An 18632-nucleotide genomic window follows, 5' to 3' on the forward strand; every position below is an offset into this window, starting at 1 on the left:
TGAAGAAAAGACCCTTGTGACAAAGACAGTTCTTAGCATATACTTATTTAATAGAAAAGTGGTTTCCTTGGGATGCCTGGGTGGCTCAGCGGTTGAGCATCTGCTTTTGGCTTGGGGCCTGATCCCAGTGTCTGGGGATGAGTCCCTCATTGGGCTCCCTGCAGGGAGCCTGCTTCTTTCTCTGCCTATGTCTCTTTGTGTCTCTTATGAACAAATGAATAAAATATTTAAAAAAATGAAAAGTGGTTTCCTCAAAGTATACATTAATAATTATGGCATTCTGAGGGCTTCTGGTGAAGCCTTAAAGAGTGCTTGTAGATCACAATAGACACTGCTCCTCCTTAAGCCAGGAGAACTCCATCAGACATGGTAAACTGAATTTTCTGATGCTGGGAGAGGCCTGATATTCAGTGGAATCTGTTCAGAATATGGTTATTATACTGTATAATTTGCTGAGGATAGAAAATAAAAAAGTAAAAGCAGACTGAATAAAAACTGTTTTTACTTAATCATGTGAGTGAAACCAATGTCAAGACCATCTATTATAATTTTCCACCCAAATAAATGCAATAAATCATCCTGGTATCATCTCTATACTGTGCTACTAATCTGGATTTTCCAAATAAGCAAACAGTGATTTAAAATTATAGAGCATTCAAAAGAATATTTTAGCCTTTTCTCTGAATATTATGACACTTTCTAGGTTGAAGATTTACATAAATCTGGTTTATTAAGATAACAATAAGGTAACCTAAGGGTTGTCTTCCTGCTTTACCCAAATAATTGATGTTTTTTCATTTTAAAAATATATGTGTACATATATATTTATTTATACAAAGTGGTTGCTTATAGCTATGTATAGTTATATCTAGTTTTATTTTGTATAAATATATTTCTTTATTTTGTGTGTGTGTGTGTGTGTGTAAGCAAATAAAGACAAAAATGGTAAAAAAAAAAGTGTACCTCTAAAAACCATACAGGACTACTTTGTCAAATATTCTAATGAATATAATTGGTATGAAAATATAAATTAACTTTGTAAGTAACTATCTAAAGCCATGCATGATTTTAAACAATAGTGTAAAATAATATCTTTTAGGCTTTTTAGCTTTTGCCCAGATAATGTTTATTACAAAAAATACCAGTATATTTGTGGAATATTCAATGCTGAATCTGTAAATGCTTTCTTCAGTATAATACATTATAACTAGCATTAGCATGAAAAAATTGTCTTTTTTTCTCTCTGTCTCTCTCTCTGATCCTCTGTCCCTGTCTCTTTCTCTCTCAATTTAGAAAGAAAAAGTTTATATGATTCACTGTTTCTATTGTTCCATGGGGAAAAAATGATTAAAATAGAAGAAAGTAGAGCTACTGAAGGGAAAATTTTACTTTAATGGGTCTCTTGAGATATAACTAACATAAAATATATGCATTTAAAATGTACATATAAACCTATTGAACCATAGCATAAATCAAGGTAGAGGACATTTTGAGTACTTCCAAATATTTCTTTATGCCTATTGGAATTTTCTATATTTTTATATAAATGGAATCACGTAGTATGTATACTGTATTATTTGGGTATTCCACCCAGAACGATTATTTTGATTCATCCATGTTGATGTGTGCATACATAGTTCATTAGTTTTATTCTATTGTATTCACAATTTCTTTTACATTCATTTGTTACTAGCCTATTATATTATTTCCAATTGTTGATCATTACAAATAAAGTTGCCATGAACTTTTTTGGGCAAATAGCTTTCTCTTTTTTTGAGTCATTAAGAATGGAAAGACAAATCATGTGTTAAATTACATTTGTCTTTTCCAGAAACATCATGGTTTTTTCCAAAGTAGTTGTGACATTTTACATTCGTATCAGAATGTATGATAGTTCCAGTTTCTCTAAATTCTCCCCAACACTTGGTGAGGTCAGGCCTTTTAATTTTAGTGATTTTAATAGTTGTCTACCAGCAAATTATTGTGGCTTTAGTTTGTACTTTCATAATGACTAATGAAATTAAGCACCTTTTTATGTTCTTATTTGTCATTGGTGTATTTTTTTTTTTTTTGGTCAGGTTATATATTCAAACATTCTGCCCCATTGTGTAAGACAAGTTTTATTTTGTTGTGTGTTCCTATAACTGAGTTTAGAGAACTCTTTATATATTGTAGATACAAGTTCTTTATCAGAGATATAGTTTGCAAATATTTTCTTCCAATCTTTTCATTTTCTTAGTGTCTTACAAATAGCAAAAATTTTTCTTGCTCCAAATTATATTTTAATAATTTTTATATTTTAAAAAAGTTTGCATTTACAGAAAACTTACAAAGATAGTATAGAGAGTTCCTATAATGTTTCTCACCTAGTTTTTCCTATTTTTAACATTGCACATTAGAATGGCATATTTGTCACAATTAATGAACGAATATTGATACATTATTATTAAGGAAAGTCCATATCCTATTTATATTTACTTGCTTTTTACTTAATGTTCTATTTCTATTCTAGCATTCCATTCAGATACATCATATTTAGTTATCATGTCTTCTTAGGTATCTATATCTTGGCTCTGAGAATTTCTCAGACCTACCCTTATCTCTGGTAACCTTAACAATTTTGAAGTGAAAATACTTGTCAAGTATTTTGTCACAAGTCCCTCAATTGATGCTAATCTAATATTAACCTGGATTTCCTGGTCCAGGAAATGAAGGAAACAGTTTGCCTGCTAACACAACTGGTGAAGGAGAATAGATCTACTTGCTGAACCTAATGTTCGGTAGGAACTGAGTGGGCCTGTCTAGATCCTACCATTGTGTTCTGCTACTGAGGGTAGATTGGCTTCGCTATCACCAGTGAGTGTGAATGCAACCTGGGTAGGTCCACAGATCCATACTGGCACCTTTGTGCCATGCGTAGGCATTTACCACTAGGGAAATCCCTGTGGGGCTTCCCTTTCCCCTGTCTTTTGTCAAGAAGGAGTGGACTTTCTTTTTAATAAATTAACTAGTTTATTAATTAATTTATGCCTGTTAGTGGTTCTGTATTATAAGCCTTTTAACATACAGTTTAGTATATAGGGAAGATAAACAACAACAACAACAACAGGGAACTCATCAAGCTGACTTTCTTCAAATTCTGAGGTTGCTAGCCAGTCTACAGTCCTCTTTCCAAGCTTCAGAATGATTTTATGAAGATTCTAATCAATTATTTCCAGGAATTTAGTGGAATTTCAAGAGAAATAGCAAGTAAAACTGAATCTAACATCAGATCTTGAACCAGAAATCTTCCCTTCAATTTTGAAAAACACTTCTAGTGAATATAAAATTACAAATGGACAAATTTGTTTCTTTCAATACTTTAAATGTTACAAAACTTTCCTTTGTCTTGGATTGGTTCTGATGATAAATATGATCTTATTCTTATGTTTGTGTTTTATGCACGGTAAGTTACTTACCTGACTGCTTTTATAATTTTCAGACCTCTGGAGTTCTCTTTCTGTACAACTGTCATCTCTCAAATACTCAGTCCTTCAAACTCTATGGTCTTCTCAGCTTCTCACCTCCATTTCCTTAACTCAAGGCATCTCCCAGGCTCTATGTAAGTTCCTCTTCCCTGTGCCACAGTCCACAACTTACCAAAAGGTAGTAAGCTGGGAAAACCATAGTCCTCACCACATTGGTTTCCTGCTTCTTAGGGATCACTGTCCCTTGGGATGGGGAATGAGGAAGTGAGAAGAGAGAACTAATATTAAGAAAAATGGAAGAATATATTTTTTTCAGAATTAAGGATCAACTTGAAGTTTATGACCATGAATTTAAAGTGAGTCTCCCCCATTGTACTTGGATATTTTTTCTCCAACCAAGTTTAGTTGCACAAACACAGTTATAAAGTAGGCAAGTTAGATTTTGGAAATTGCAATTTTGCTTAGAATAAGAAGCAAGAGACATGCTTAGAAGTTAAGGATATACCAATGGAATGATGAAATATTAGCCACAAAATTAACATGTCTAAAGAGAGAAGTTAGAAAATCAAATATTTGAGAGATAGTCAAAATGTAGTAGGATAAAATGATCATATGTCCTGGTGTGGCCAAAAGTATTAAAGGTGAGACATTAAGGGGAGTGGTTTGGACAGGTAGGCAGAGTGAGATAAAATTAGTGTGTAAGATAAAGTAGATGACAAAATGAATGTGGTAATAGACAGAAATGCATTGGCAAGAATGACCATGAGCCAAAAGTAATATTGCAAAGAAATGAGGGGGTAGTGTTCTAAGAGCTGGGGGATAACTGAAACAATGAGGGTTGATGGGCATCTGATGGAAATTAGTTTGGGAAGTTATTAGTGAAAGAAAATTTCTAAAGTTGGCAAGAGGATCAATAAGGATATTTATCCCTTCCCCAATTTCTACTCCAGACCTAGGGATGTGTATCCATGCATGGAGTAAATCACTTTAGAAGGCTGCAGAGTAAGCAGTGTCCTCAGGGAAAGCCAGGTTTTCACTGGAGGAAGAAAGTAAAATAAGTGTTTGGAAAATTGATTGAGAATCTAAAGGGTTTTACTGATAATGAACAGTGAATCCCAGAGGACACAGTAGATGGGTTTCAGGAGCTGGAAAGTGCTGACAGGAGGAGACAGAGCAGCAAATGCAGAGTATCTATGAAAGATCAAGCTGCTATATTGATCTTGTGGCAAACCCCAACAGGAGAATCACAATCACAGCAGAGGGTCCATGTGGGTTTGGCGCAGAGCCATTCTCTCTTCAGCAAGTGAATATACTCCTTTTGAGAAATTGCTGCTGTCTTGCCACTCAGTACTGGTAGGAGACTATGTACCACGGAACACTATGTTATTTGAACAGCTCAATACAAAATAGGTGTTAAATGATTCACCTAGTCATAAATGTAAACACATCTAAAAACATGTAGCCCAAATTAGGAGAATATTAGGCCCAAAAAGTGAGTATCCCTAAAAGCTCTTACCAGGAGGAAGCAATTTATAATATCTACAAGACAGACTACTCTGTGGAAATCAGTTAGCTTTTTGCCTAGCTGCCGAAGCATTTACTTAATGAATATATGACCAAAGAGATCACGGAGGGTATGCATGGCTCATCCGTAGCCATGTTACTGCTCCTCTCAAGTGTCCACAATTTCATCAGCAATGCTAAATCATGTGTCTTGGGTATAGTACCCAAGAGGGCATCAAGTTGATTGGAATATATCAATTCCATTATGAGGATGTTGTGAAATTTCTTTGCCATGATCACTGAGAATTTAAGTTTTCTTTCCCTGCTTGCTACATTTTCTTTGCTCTATCATTTATTAACTTAATGATGGCTTAGTGTGTTGTCACAGTTTAAGCATTCAAGAAGGCCAGACTATTCTTCCTTGACAAGACCCCAATTTTTTTGGCTTATCACATTCAAGTTTATTTCTTGCTTAAGTCATAGTTCTTCAGGTGGCTTGACTCTCCTTAGTGAGAAGCATTATCTCAGAGATCCATCATTCTTCCACCTTTGTGTCACTATAATCTTAAACAAGTGGCTTGTAAATTTGCTACTGATAGGAAAAAGAAAGCAAACATTACTGACAGAGGAATTTTGTGAGCAGGCCTGGAAGTAATGTACATTAGTTTCTGCTATATCCTACCAACCAGAATATAAAACTACACCCGAATCTTATTACAAAGAATATGGGGAAGAAAGGTATGTGGATACTTTGTAACTACATTTTGTTTTTATTTTGGACTAAAAAATATGTCAAACCCTTTGAAATATTTTGGGAAGACCTTACAAAATGAGCTTTGGTGGGATACAGAATGCACTAAGACTAGACAGTGCCTTATTCCACCCCCTGACCAGTCATTTTTTCAGAATTTTTAATCTGGAGGAGAGAACAGTGGATTCACCAAGTGAGTTTATTTTATAGCTAATTCACTCTGATATATCAAGCAAGAAATAATGATGCTTAGTTTCAAATATTTTTCCAAAGCAAGCTGAGGGGCTTATTCAGTGAAAAGAGCCTATTGTTAAGATTTGAAATTCTCTTGGAATCTGATATCCATCCAATGAAATGTTAAAATTCAGCAATAAAAATAAATAGTGACTTTTGATTTCTAGTCCAGAATGTAAGCAGATTGGAAGTACTCACTCTTATATCTGTAACAAGAAAAAACTAAATAGATTGAAAATTAACAACTCTGAGATTCAGCAGAGAATTGAGGCCACAGGGATAGCTGCTGCCCACAGAATTGGAAAGGCAGATACAGTAAATCACAGCTTACCAGAGCAGAATCCCAGGAGCAGAAACTTCTGTGGGAACTAGTACCAGAGTAGGGAAACTGAAGCTGTAATTAAATTTCTGGAACCTCAATATAGGCATATTTGAGACTTAAAATCTCCAGGGTGTCCAGTCCTAGGAAGAGCCACACATATTTTTATTTATTTTTTTATTTTTGCCCATAGGAGCTCTACTGAGTTCTCATAGTGAAGATCAGAGAAAAATCCCTTCATTATAAGAGGAGGAGCAGAAAGTAGCTATTCTGAAACATTCTCAGAACACTTTGTTCCTTATAACAAAGCCTGCCTTCAAGAGAAAGTGTATTACTAGAGCCGAACTAACTGGGGTTTGGCCAACACTTCCCTTCTATCCACCTTACAACTACAATTAAAGCACAGCCAGGAAAAAAATCAGTGAGTTTGAAGAAATGGCAATAGGAATTTCTAAAACTAAAATGCAAAGAATAATAATGAGAAATAAAGAACAGAATGTCCAAGAACTCTGAAGTAATTAATTATAAGAGATACAACATATGTACAATGGGAATATCAGAAGGAGAAGAAAGAAAGGAACACAAGAAATATTTGAAGTAATAATGACTAATAATTTCCAAAAATGAACAACAGTCACTAAATTACAGATTCCCAAAACTCAGAGATTACTAAGCAGGCAAAATACCAATCACACCTAGAAATATCATATTCAAATTGCATAAAATCAAAGACAAAGAAATAATCTTGAAAAAAAAATGAGAAGAAATAAATACCTTAGCAATTGAATAAGAACGATTGGAATTATGTTGGATCTCTCTTGAGAAACCATGCAATCAAAAAAATGTGGAGTGAAATATTTAAAGTACTAAAAGAACAAAATCACCAACCCAGAATTCTGTATCCAGTAGTCCTCAAAAGTGAAGGAAACATACTCCAGAGAAACAAAAATTGAGGTAATTTTTTCTCTAGCACACTTGCCAGAAATGTTCAAAGAAATTCTTCAAAAAGAAGAAAAAATAAAATAGAAATTTGGAACCACCTGATAAAGGAAAAATGTTAGAGAAAGAGTAAATGAAGGTAAAACAAAATATTTTTTCTCATTCTTAGTTGATCTAACAGATAACAGTTTGTTTAAAATAATAACAGTAGGGGACCCTGGGTGCCTCAGTGGTTGAGCACCTGCCTTCAGCCCAGGGCCTGATCCTGGAGACCAGGGATCGAGTCCCACGTCAGGCTCCCTGCATGGAGTCTGCTTCTCCCTCTGCCTATGTCTCTGCCTCTCTCTCTCTCAGTCTCTCTCATGAATAAATAAATAAATAAATAAATCTTTAAAATAATAAAATAATAACAATAACAATGCATTCAGTGACTATAGCTCATAGGTAAAGAAATGAATGACAAAATTCTTATAAAGAAGGAGGGAGGAACTTGGGATTCTCTATGCACAGTGTTTACACTACCCGCGAAGTAGTGTAGTATTATTTGAAAGAGGACTTAGATTTGTTGTAAATGTATATTGAAAACTCAACATCACTCACTAAAAATAAGTTTAAAAATTATACTTAGTATGCTGAGGAGAAAAGAAGGAATTATATGAATTGCTCAATAAAGCCAAAGAAGGCAAGAAAAAAGTGGAAGGCAAAGAAAGAAAAGATAGAAAGCAAGACAGAAAGCAAGAAAAAGGAAGAGAATAAAAAGAAAACAGAGGACATCTTCCAGTTATAGACTAACATTGATCTTCTCTCACATACCAAAAAGGATTCAATTATTTTCATAATCATATGCAATTTCATTTTATATATTCCTATACCTAAAGCTTAATTTTAAGTCAACACTTCTGAATGCTTACATTTACTTAGAATGCAAGTGAAGGCTGTATTAAACTTTATTACCAATAATCATATACTTTAGCTACATGAGTGTAATCACTGATATATATATATATATATATATATATATATATATATATGTCTACAAATACATTATGTTTCCCTCAAATTGCTTACTGCAATACTGAATTAATATAAGAAATAGTTAAATTCATAATGTTTAATCACACTATGCAATCATTTATGAGTGTATGTGTGGTAGGCAGTATAATGGCCCTTCAAAGATGTTGACTTCTGGGGATCTCTGTGTGGCTCAGCGGTTTAGCGCCTGCCTTTGGCCCGGGGCATGATCCTGGAATCCCGGGATCGGGTCCCATATTGGGCTCCTTGCATGGAGCCTGCTTTTCCCTCTGCCTCTCTCTCTCTCTTTTTTTTCTCTCTCTGTGTGTCTCTCATGAATAAATAAATAAAAATCTTAAAAAAAAAAGATGTTGACTTCTTAACTCATGAAACTGATGATATATTATCTTACATGGCAAAGGGACTTTGCAGAGATGATTAACTTAAGAATATTGATATTGGGAGATTATCCCGGAGTAATCCTTCTCCCACTCAGCCCAGTATAATGACAAGCATTCTTGTGAGAGAGGGAAGCAGGGAGAGAGAGGAAGAGGAAGAAAAGTGATGATGAAATTAAAGTCAAAGTGAAGCAATGGCTGGCATTCAAAATGGAGAAGGACCCACAATCCAAGGATTATAGGTGGCCTACAAAAGCTGGAAAGGGCAAGAAAGGTTCTTCTAGGACCTCCAGAAGGAATACAGTCCTGCCAGCACATTCATTTTTAGCACAATGAGACCCATGCTGAGCTTCTAACCTTCAGAACTGCAAAATAATAAATTTATGTTGTTTTAAGCCACTACATTTATAATAATCTTTTCTATTAATAGGATATTAATACTATATAGGATATTAATACTATATACATGTAGATATATGGATACAGATAGGCATATCCATGAGGCAAATGCATTTTAGTTTTAGGTACTAGAAAAGAGGTTACTTCACTCTATAAACTTACATTAAGAACTACCTACGTCTTTATATTTTACATTCATTTGAGGTTCCAGGAAGCCATATATATATATATATATATATATATATATACTCATCTTCAACTTTGATTCTAGTATAACAATTTCCCCAACATTACCCCATTGTTACATGACTTTTCTTTACAATGTCATTTACTGTATCTGCAACTTAATAACTTTATCACATTCTACTGCAGAAATAGGCAGTTATAAATATTAAAACAGATTTCAAAAGAGTGGACAATAATGTGTGATTGATTTAATACATTTGGGTGAGGGTAAAAAAATTTGACTGTCAGAGTTTGAATGTGGATGATAATTTTAGAAGTTTTAAAGTTCGTATTTAAACTTTAAAGTTAATACTTGGTATACAAAATTGCGGCTTTATTTCTGTAACAGAATTCAACTTAGCTCATAATCTCTCATTTACATTGAAGGCAGGGGGAGAAAAGTCAAACATGGTAAATGAAGGTCACTTTCAGTCAAGTTGAGACTTAGGCTGAGACAAATTCATTGTTCTTCCTTGCCCCTTATTTTCTCCTTTCTCTAGGTGTTCATGGGAAGGGAAGGTAGCTATTAATCATCTTGTCATCAGGGAGTGGTTTTTGTGCTTAAAGAAAATATGACTAGTCTGAAATATTGGACTCATCTCCACAGAATCTGCAGTAATTTACCAGGCACTGTAACTTGCGGTTCATTCTCAGTGGGCAGGGTTGAGAGGAGCTCAAAGTCTGTATACCTCATCACTTGGCTCCACCTTTTTTTTTTTTTTTTTTTAAGATAGTTTCTGGTTTTGGAGATATATCCCACAGATTTTATAGTCATCTTTCTCACATTCCACAGTTTCCCTATGATAAGTACACTGTTTCCTGTTCCCCAATTTTTAGTTATTTTCCCTGAAATTCCATAGGTGAAATCTGAGGGTAAGAAACTTTTCAGACCATCCATCCCATCAAAGAAGTGGTGGTAAAAGGTGCTACTGCAGGTATATGTGCAAAAGGTGGAGTCACTTCAGTTCCTTCATGCCTGCCCAGAATGATATGGAGCTGCCTGGCAGGCTGGAATTATGCTACTTCATCTTTCTGTCACATCTTCCTTTCACCTAGTTTGTTTGTTTTGTCTTTATCTTCTGGTTGTTTTCTTAACCATCCATGATCTAAATCAGCCAGATTCTGGCTCTTGATTTAGAAAGATAGCCTTTTGAAATTAAAAATAACAAAACAAACAAGAAATTTTCCACTCTCAATCAAATGCTTTTAAGAAAAATTGCTTCAATTATATGCTTATCAAAGGTGCATTTGAAACCCAAATTGATCCTGCTCTCTGAAGCAAACACTGAAATTGAACCAATTGGTAGAAAGCTATGGAACAATTAGGAAAACGGAAAATAGTGAGAATTAAGACATAGCAGTTAATATTTCAAGACCTGAATCTCAATACAGAAATACTGAAGTCAGTTGTACTTCTTTGAGGAGGAAGATGTGTAGTTTGGTTTGACACGGGCTCCCTATGCTATTGTAGAACACAGTCCTGTGCAGCATTTTTTTTAAATTTTTATTTATTTATGATAGTCACAGAGAGAGAGAGAGAGGCAGAGACATAGGCAGAGGGAGAATCAGGCTCCATGCACCGGGAGCCCGACGTGGGATTCGATCCCAGATCTCCAGGATCGCGCCCTGGGCCAAAGGCAGGTGCTAAACCACTGCGCCACCCAGGGATCCCAAGCATTTTGTTTTCACCAATTATTGTGCAGTAGCATTGAGGCAGAGGCTCCAAGCTCTAGAGATAGTATTTTTGAATCTAGGTTTGTTTATCTGCTATCTGTATAACTCTGTGCAAGATAATTACCTTTCTAAGACCCAGTTTGTTCAACCTACTAGTGAGATAATATAATACTTGTGAAAATGTTATGAGTATAAAATGAAATAACCTATATAAATGAGCCAATAAGAATATTAACATACATGCTATTGTTATTCCCAGTATTATTATAAGTGCATTTGAAATTGAAAGAGCAATATATAATTCTCAAAATGTGCAAAACTGTCATACATGAATACCTGTATGAAATACTGTTGGATAAACCTACTCATTTTGTAGACAAGTTTCTTATCATTCTACTCATTAGGGGTTCTCTCACAGTCTTATGCAAAAGAAAGTGATACATATTTGAATAAAAACAATCATGGTGCACTAAGTACATCCCTATAACATTATTCTGCCCTTGACACATTCTACATTCAAAATCAACATGATATCAGTATTTATCAATATTCTTATTTTGTTTGAGATGAGTAGACTAGCCATTGCAAAAATAATCCAGTCTTGATTTCCTTTTAAATGGATTACTTCTCCCTCAAGTTTTTGGATTATTTGACAAACCAGTTGCAAAATTTAAAGCTGTAATTAAAAAATAATAAAGTTACAATAAACTTTAACATTTTAAGAAGAGAAAACTCTTTACTGAAAATGTTAATGATGAGAAAAATAAATCAAAGGAAGCTATATAACTTTTCAAAACTTGCAGAGTGAAATAACTTGGAATAAAAAAATTAAATATTTCATTATTCACCTTTTTCATATTTTCAGTTTCATATAGTTTCAATTTTTGTTACATTTATTTTTATCTACTGAAAATAAAAAAATCAATATGGTGGATTACATGAAGAACACTTTTAGATACAACATTTTAGAGAAATTCTCTATTTTTATACAATATAAGAAATTATCAGTGCAAAGGTGATTTAAATGAGAGCTGAAAAAAGTAAATTATTAGAACAGATATATGCTATTTGCTCAATGCTTTAAAATGTGTAGATTTTTTTTTACAATAGAAGATACACAGCATTTGAATTTTATCACTGCATATCTTATTCTATTTTGAAAAAAAAGAGTTTACCTTTATTAGAGTATTATGATATAGTACATATTTTAAATTTGGAATTATTCACTAACATAATTTACTATTTTGTATTCCATTTCTTTTTTTTAAGATGTATTTAACTTTAGAGAGAGAGAGAAAGCAGTGGGAGGGGGAAATGGGAGAGGGAGAGAATCTCAAGCAGACTCCTCACTGACCATTGAGCCCAAGGTGAGTCTCATCTCATGACCCTGGGATCATGATCTGAGCCTGAAAACAATAGTCGACACTCAACCAACTGAGCTACCCAGGTGCCCCTCTGTATTCCATTTCTAATTCTAGCTTCATATTATGCTTCCAAGAAGGCCTATGCTCCTGTTGTAATATCTAAAACTCAAGCATAAAGTTTCTACAAATAAGCCCAGCCTCTACTGGATACTTTTTTTTTTTAATAAAGATTTTATTTATTTATTCATGAGAGACACAAACAGAGAGAGGCAGAGAGAAAAACAGGCTCCATACAGGGAGCCAGATGTGGGACTCGATCCAGGGACTCCAGGATCACACCCTGGGCCGAAGGCAAGCATTCAACTGCTGAGCCACCCAGGCGTCCCTCTACTGGATACTTTGGGAATGCTTATGTAACCTATATTTTATTGACTTTGTCCATATCTTTCAATGTGCCAACTTACTTTCTGCCAGAACCTGTAGCGAATTTTGCCAAGTACATTCTTAGATGATTTCAGTATACCCATGAAATAAACCCAACATCATGGGATTTGCTTTCCCTTTCTCCTCTTGTTCCACTTTGCCACTCCTACATTACTGTGCCCCTCTACCTGTACGAAGCACCATTTCATATACTGGTGTCTGAATTGAAACTACTATCTGCAACTAAGCCTTCTTTTTAGTAATAGCAACCCCATTTTGCTGGGCTCTTTGGTAACCAGGAGTGGTTGTGTGATCAATCTTTGACCAAAGGGATGTGACAAAAGTGGTAAGTACCACTTCTAGGAAATGCTTTAAAAAGATATTTCTTTTTTTTTTTTTTTTTTGAAGATTTTATTTATTTATTCATGAGAGACACACAGGGTGGGGGCAGAGATACAGGCAGAGGGAGAAGTAGGCTCCATGCAGGGAGCCCAACCTGGGACTCAATTCTGGGTCTCCAGGGTCACGCCCTGGGCTGAAGGTGGCACTAAACTGCTGAGCCACCCAGGCTGCCCAAAACAATGCTTCTTAAGTGTATTTCTTTCTTTTTTATTCTATCAGGAGCACTTTCAGATACCCCATAAGATAGCAACATAAGCTATGTTCCATGATCTAAGAATGAGTAGAGCAACAGGCCAGAAGAAGACTAAATCCTTTAATCATCACATAGAGCAATATAGTTGTTCCACTAGAGTACTCAACAGATCTGGCATTTATGTAAGGAAAATTTCCATTTCCTTTAAACTGCAGTTAAGGTAGTAGAACAAATCTCATACACCATTTCCACTTTTAAGGTGTCCATTATCCCTTCCACCTCTAAATAGTCATTGCCCACCATTGCTGTAGGCCCTTCTGGGAACCACCACACCTGCTGGGTGCTTGTGAACATTCCTGCACATGTAGAGACCACTACCCATTCTGCTGAACACTACTGTTTATTAACATTTTTTGCCTATGAACTTCCCCCCTGACTGCCTTTTGGGTGGGGTTACTGATGCATTAGCCCTCAATATCCTGGAGCCTTTTGGTAGTAAAATGAAGAGGACCTCATCTTTTATTATATTTCTGACACTGTGGTTTTATCAATGAAGTAATATGTTATTTACCATATTTTAATAGGAATTTGCAATTCAATGCTTTTATTCACAGTCTTTTCTTTCCTTAACATCCACAATTAATCTTTGGGAGGCAGACCCAAATCGGAGAAAATCATGGTGTGGTCGTAATTACTTCATCATTCTGATGACTAATTACAGAGTCCCTATGTCCATGGAATGAATTCTCTCTCCCAGAAGATACATCAATCTCTTATACAACTTTTGGTGCCCCAACACAACACATAGTCAAATATGATAATGATCTCAGCACAAAACCCGGGTAAAATTTTAAAGTTAAAAAAAGATTTCTACTAAGTAAGTAGTTTTGCTATATAGAATATTTATTTCTTTAAGCAATGGGGCCTAAGATGATAAACACTTGAGTCTCCCAACTAAGTGGCTCCTACTCCATAAGTAAGGTAACCCATCGGAGGTCTCTCCCAGCTGACACATATATTATCCAAATTATGAATTCATGAGTCAAGGACATACCACTGGGTAGATCTGTGAACCCACTGGACGCGCTGCAGATGAATTCAGCCCAGGGTTACTTTATCTCCTGATCTCCGTAAACACTAAGTAGAAAAGAAAAAAGGACATGATGGAATGCCAGAGCTCCATGAATCAATGTAAGTTTAGATATTTTATTTTGCAGCCCTGAAAATATCTGGCTTAAACTCTCTGTGAACTTATATTTATATGTGGTCACAGGTCCCTTTTTTCAAAAAAGAGTGAGGGGAACAATAACTGTTGTTCTTGTGGTGGCATTATAGGCTATTTCCTTAAGGTAGTCCAGTGTTCTATTCAGCGGGCTCTGGGTCTGTGAACTGAATTAGATCTAGAGAAAAGGTAAAGAATCACAGTTTTTTATTTCAACTTAAGTAACACTTTTACTCTCCAGACCTATGTTTTGTTTTGTTTTGTTTTGTTTAAAGCTGTATAAACAGCTCCCATTTAGGATTCTATCCATCTTGTCCCTAGAAACATCACATCTTTCTGTGGTCCTGACAGTCTTCAGGAGGTGCAATCTAGTAATATAATTATCTAAGTTTCTTATGACAGTTAAATGCCTCTACCTAGTTTCTGTCTCTTTGAAGCTAAATTAGTAATCCCACTGAAACTAGATAGTCTAGTTTGAGAGAAGTATCACCTTCTATTAATTATAGCTTACGGAGGTCAAAGGGCATTTAATTACCTTATTGATGTCTTTGTGCATATCACTAAGGCATTTATTATTGCTATAGTGTTGAAAACCTCAGGAAGATAGCAAGATATGAAAACAATATACAAAATTCATGGAATTTATGCATAACAAAACAAAACATTTAAAATAATTTTGAAAAAAGTAAACTAAACAAGTTTGAGAGTTGAAAACTAGAAAAGATATCTGCACCCTCATGTTCACTGTACTATTATGTACAATAGCCAAGACATGAAAACAAACCAAGAGTTCGATGATGTATGGATTGAGAAATAAAATGTGAGATATCACACACACACAAATACATAAGGGAATATTATTTAGCTATAAAAAAAGAAGGAAATCTTGTCATTTGTGGTAGAGGAAGACAAATACTATATGACTTCACTTATATCCAGAATATAAAAACAAAACAAACAACAGCAATAAACACTTGCCTCTTAGTTATAGAGAAGCAATTAGTGGTTTCTAGAGGTGAGGAAGAGGGGCAAAATAAGTGAAGGAGGTCTAAAAAATATAAACTTCCAGCTATAAAATAAATAAGTCATAGGTATATAATGTATAAAATGTTGACTATGGTTAATGATACTGTATTGTATATTTAAAATTTACAATACTGAAGATCTTAAAAGTGCTAATCACAAGAAAAAATGTGATGATATATGGTGGTAGATGTTAACTAGATTTATTTTAGTGATCACCTCAGAGTATATATGAATTTCAAATCACACACATCGAATAGTTGCTCATCGAAAACTAATATGTCAATTACATCTCAATTTAAAAACACTAGTTTTAATTCTAAATACAGTTATACAAAATGAACATACCTTACTGACATTTTTAAACTCCTATATTTTTCTTCTTCTATTAATTTCCTTGCAAATGAGCTAAATGAATGACTAGAGGGTAGAAGCCACTTAAGCCATAAGTCAACAAAAAATTTCCTATTAAAAATGAAAAACAAAAAGTATCATAACAGTAAGTGTTGGCTGGATGTGGTAAATTGATCCTCTCCTATAGTACCCAGGTAATTTGATACAGCCCCATGTATTACAATGTAAAATATATATGCTCCACAACCTAATACTTGGACCATTTGATATCTAAATGCCTTACCTCAAGAAACAAGAAAAAACTAAACAATTTGTGCCTAACGAAACTAGATAAAGAATAAACAAAGCCCAAAGTAAGTAGGAGAAAGAACATATAAACATCAAAACAGAAATAAGAAAAAAAGGGAGAGGATCCAAATAAATAAATTCAGAAACAAGAGAGAAGCAACATCTGATACCACGGAAATGCAGAGGATTATAAAACAATACTATGAAAAAGAATAAGCTGACAAATTGGAATACCTAGAAGAAATGGAGAAATAAATTCCCAGAAACATACAAATCTGAATAGATTAATTACAAATAGCGAAATTGAATCAGTAATAAAAGAAATCTACCAAAAAACCAGAAGTCTAGGACCAGATGGATTCACAGATTAATTCTACCAGACATTTAAAAAAGAGTTAATACCTATTTTCCTCAAACTCTTCCAAAAAAAAAAAAAAGAAGAAGATAGATAAAGAAAAGCTTCCAAATACATTCTATAGGGCCAGCATTATCCTGATACCAAAAGCAAAGACATCACAATAGAAAGAAGGAAGGAAGGAAGGAAGGAAGGAAGGAAGGAAGGAAGGAAGGAAGGAAAGAAGGAAAGAAGCAAGGAGAACTACAGCCCAATATCCCTGATGAACATAGTTGCAAATATCCCCAACAAAATACTAACAAACTGCATACAACTATACTTTAAAAACATTATTCGAGATGATGAAGTGGGTTTTATTCCTGGGATCCAAATGTGTTTCACTATTTGCAAATGAATCAATATCATACACCGCATCAACAAAACAAAGGATAAAAATTATATGGTCATCTTAATAGATGCAGAAAAAGCATTTGACAAGATTCAACATCCATTTCTGATAAAAGCTCAACAAAATGGGGTAGATAAACATACCTCAACATAATAAAGGCCATATATGAAAGTCCCACAGCTAAAAATACTGAGTTTTCTTTCTAAGGTCAATTAGAAGACAAGGAGATCTACTCTCATCACATTTATTCAACATTGTATTGGAAGTCCCAGCCACAACAATCAGACAAGAAGTAAACAGGAGGCATCCATTATTGGTAAAGAAGAAGTTAATCTGTCACTTATTTACAGCTGATATGATACTATACATAGAAAATCCTAAAGATTCCACCAAAAAAAGTACTAGAAGTAATAAATAAACTCAGTAAAGTAGCAGGATACAAAATTAATATCCAGAAATCAGTAGCAGTAATAACAAAATTACAGAAAGAGAAATTTACAAAATAATACCATTTACAATTGCACCAAAAAGGATAAAATACCTAGGAATAAACCTAACCAAAGTGAAAGAGCTGGACACCATAAAACACTGATGAAAGAAATAAACTCAAAATGGATTAAAAACCTACATGTGAGAACTGAAACCATACAAATCCAAGAAGAGAATACAGACAGTAATTTCTCTGACATGAGCCATGGCAACATTTTTCTAGGTGTCTCCTAAGGCAAGGGAGACAAAAGCAAAAAATAAATTATTGTGACTACATCAACATAAAAAAGCTTCTGTACAGCAAAGCAAACCATCAACAAAACAAAAAGACAAAGTATTTAATGAGAGAATATATTTGCAAATGATATATCTGATAAGGAATTAGTACCCAAAAAATATACAGAATGCCTACAGGTCAACACCAAAAAACCCAAAGGATCTGATTAAAAAACGGGCAGGGGACCTGTATAGACATTTTCCAAAGGGGACATACAGATCGCCAATTGACACATGAAAAGATGCTCAACATCACTATTCATCAGGGAAATTAAAATCAAAGCCACAATGAGATATCACCTCATGCCTAAAGAATGGCTAAAATCAAGATAAAAAACAAGTGTTGGTGAGGATGTGGAGAAAAGGAAAATTTATATACTGTTGGTGGGAATATAAATTGGTACAGCCACCATGAAAACAGAATGGAGATTCTTCAGAAATGTAAAAGTACAAATATCCTATGATCCAATGATTCTAGTGGGTAGTTACACAAGGAAAACAGAAAAACTAATTTGAAGAGATATATGCACCTCCATGCTTATTGCAATACTATTTACAATAGTTGAGGCATGGAAGCATGGAAGCAACCTAAGTATCCATCAATAGATTAATGAATAAGGAAAAGTGATCCATCTATCTACCTATCAATCAATCTGTCATCTATCTACAAATAGACACACACACACATATACACATGTATGATGGAATATTATGCAGCCACAAATGTGGATGAAATCATGCCATCTGAGATCTGAGACAATGTGGATGAACCTGGGGGTATCATGCTCAGTGAAATAGTTCAGACTGAGAAACACAAATGCCATATGATTCTACGCATAAATGAAATCTTAAAAAAATAATTAGTTAACAGCAAAATCAGAACCATAAATACAGAGAACAAACTCATGTTTGCCAGAGGGGAAGGGGTAGGAGAT

General features: G+C 34.5%; 1 long non-coding RNA gene across 1 annotated transcript in view; it reads right to left on the bottom strand.

Annotated features, from left to right (window-relative positions):
• LOC140622048 (uncharacterized) overlaps positions 1-14441 on the bottom strand; it is a 30157-nt gene extending 15716 nt beyond the window's left edge. The window contains exon 1 of the long non-coding RNA XR_012021760.1: positions 14357-14441. This is a non-coding gene — a long non-coding RNA (uncharacterized lncRNA). The remainder of the gene's footprint in view (positions 1-14356) is intronic.
• Between the last annotated feature and the right edge of the window lie 4191 nt (positions 14442-18632).

Source organism: Canis lupus, chromosome 31, assembly GCF_048164855.1.
Source record: "Canis lupus baileyi chromosome 31, mCanLup2.hap1, whole genome shotgun sequence".
Taxonomy (NCBI): Eukaryota; Metazoa; Chordata; class Mammalia; order Carnivora; family Canidae; genus Canis; species Canis lupus.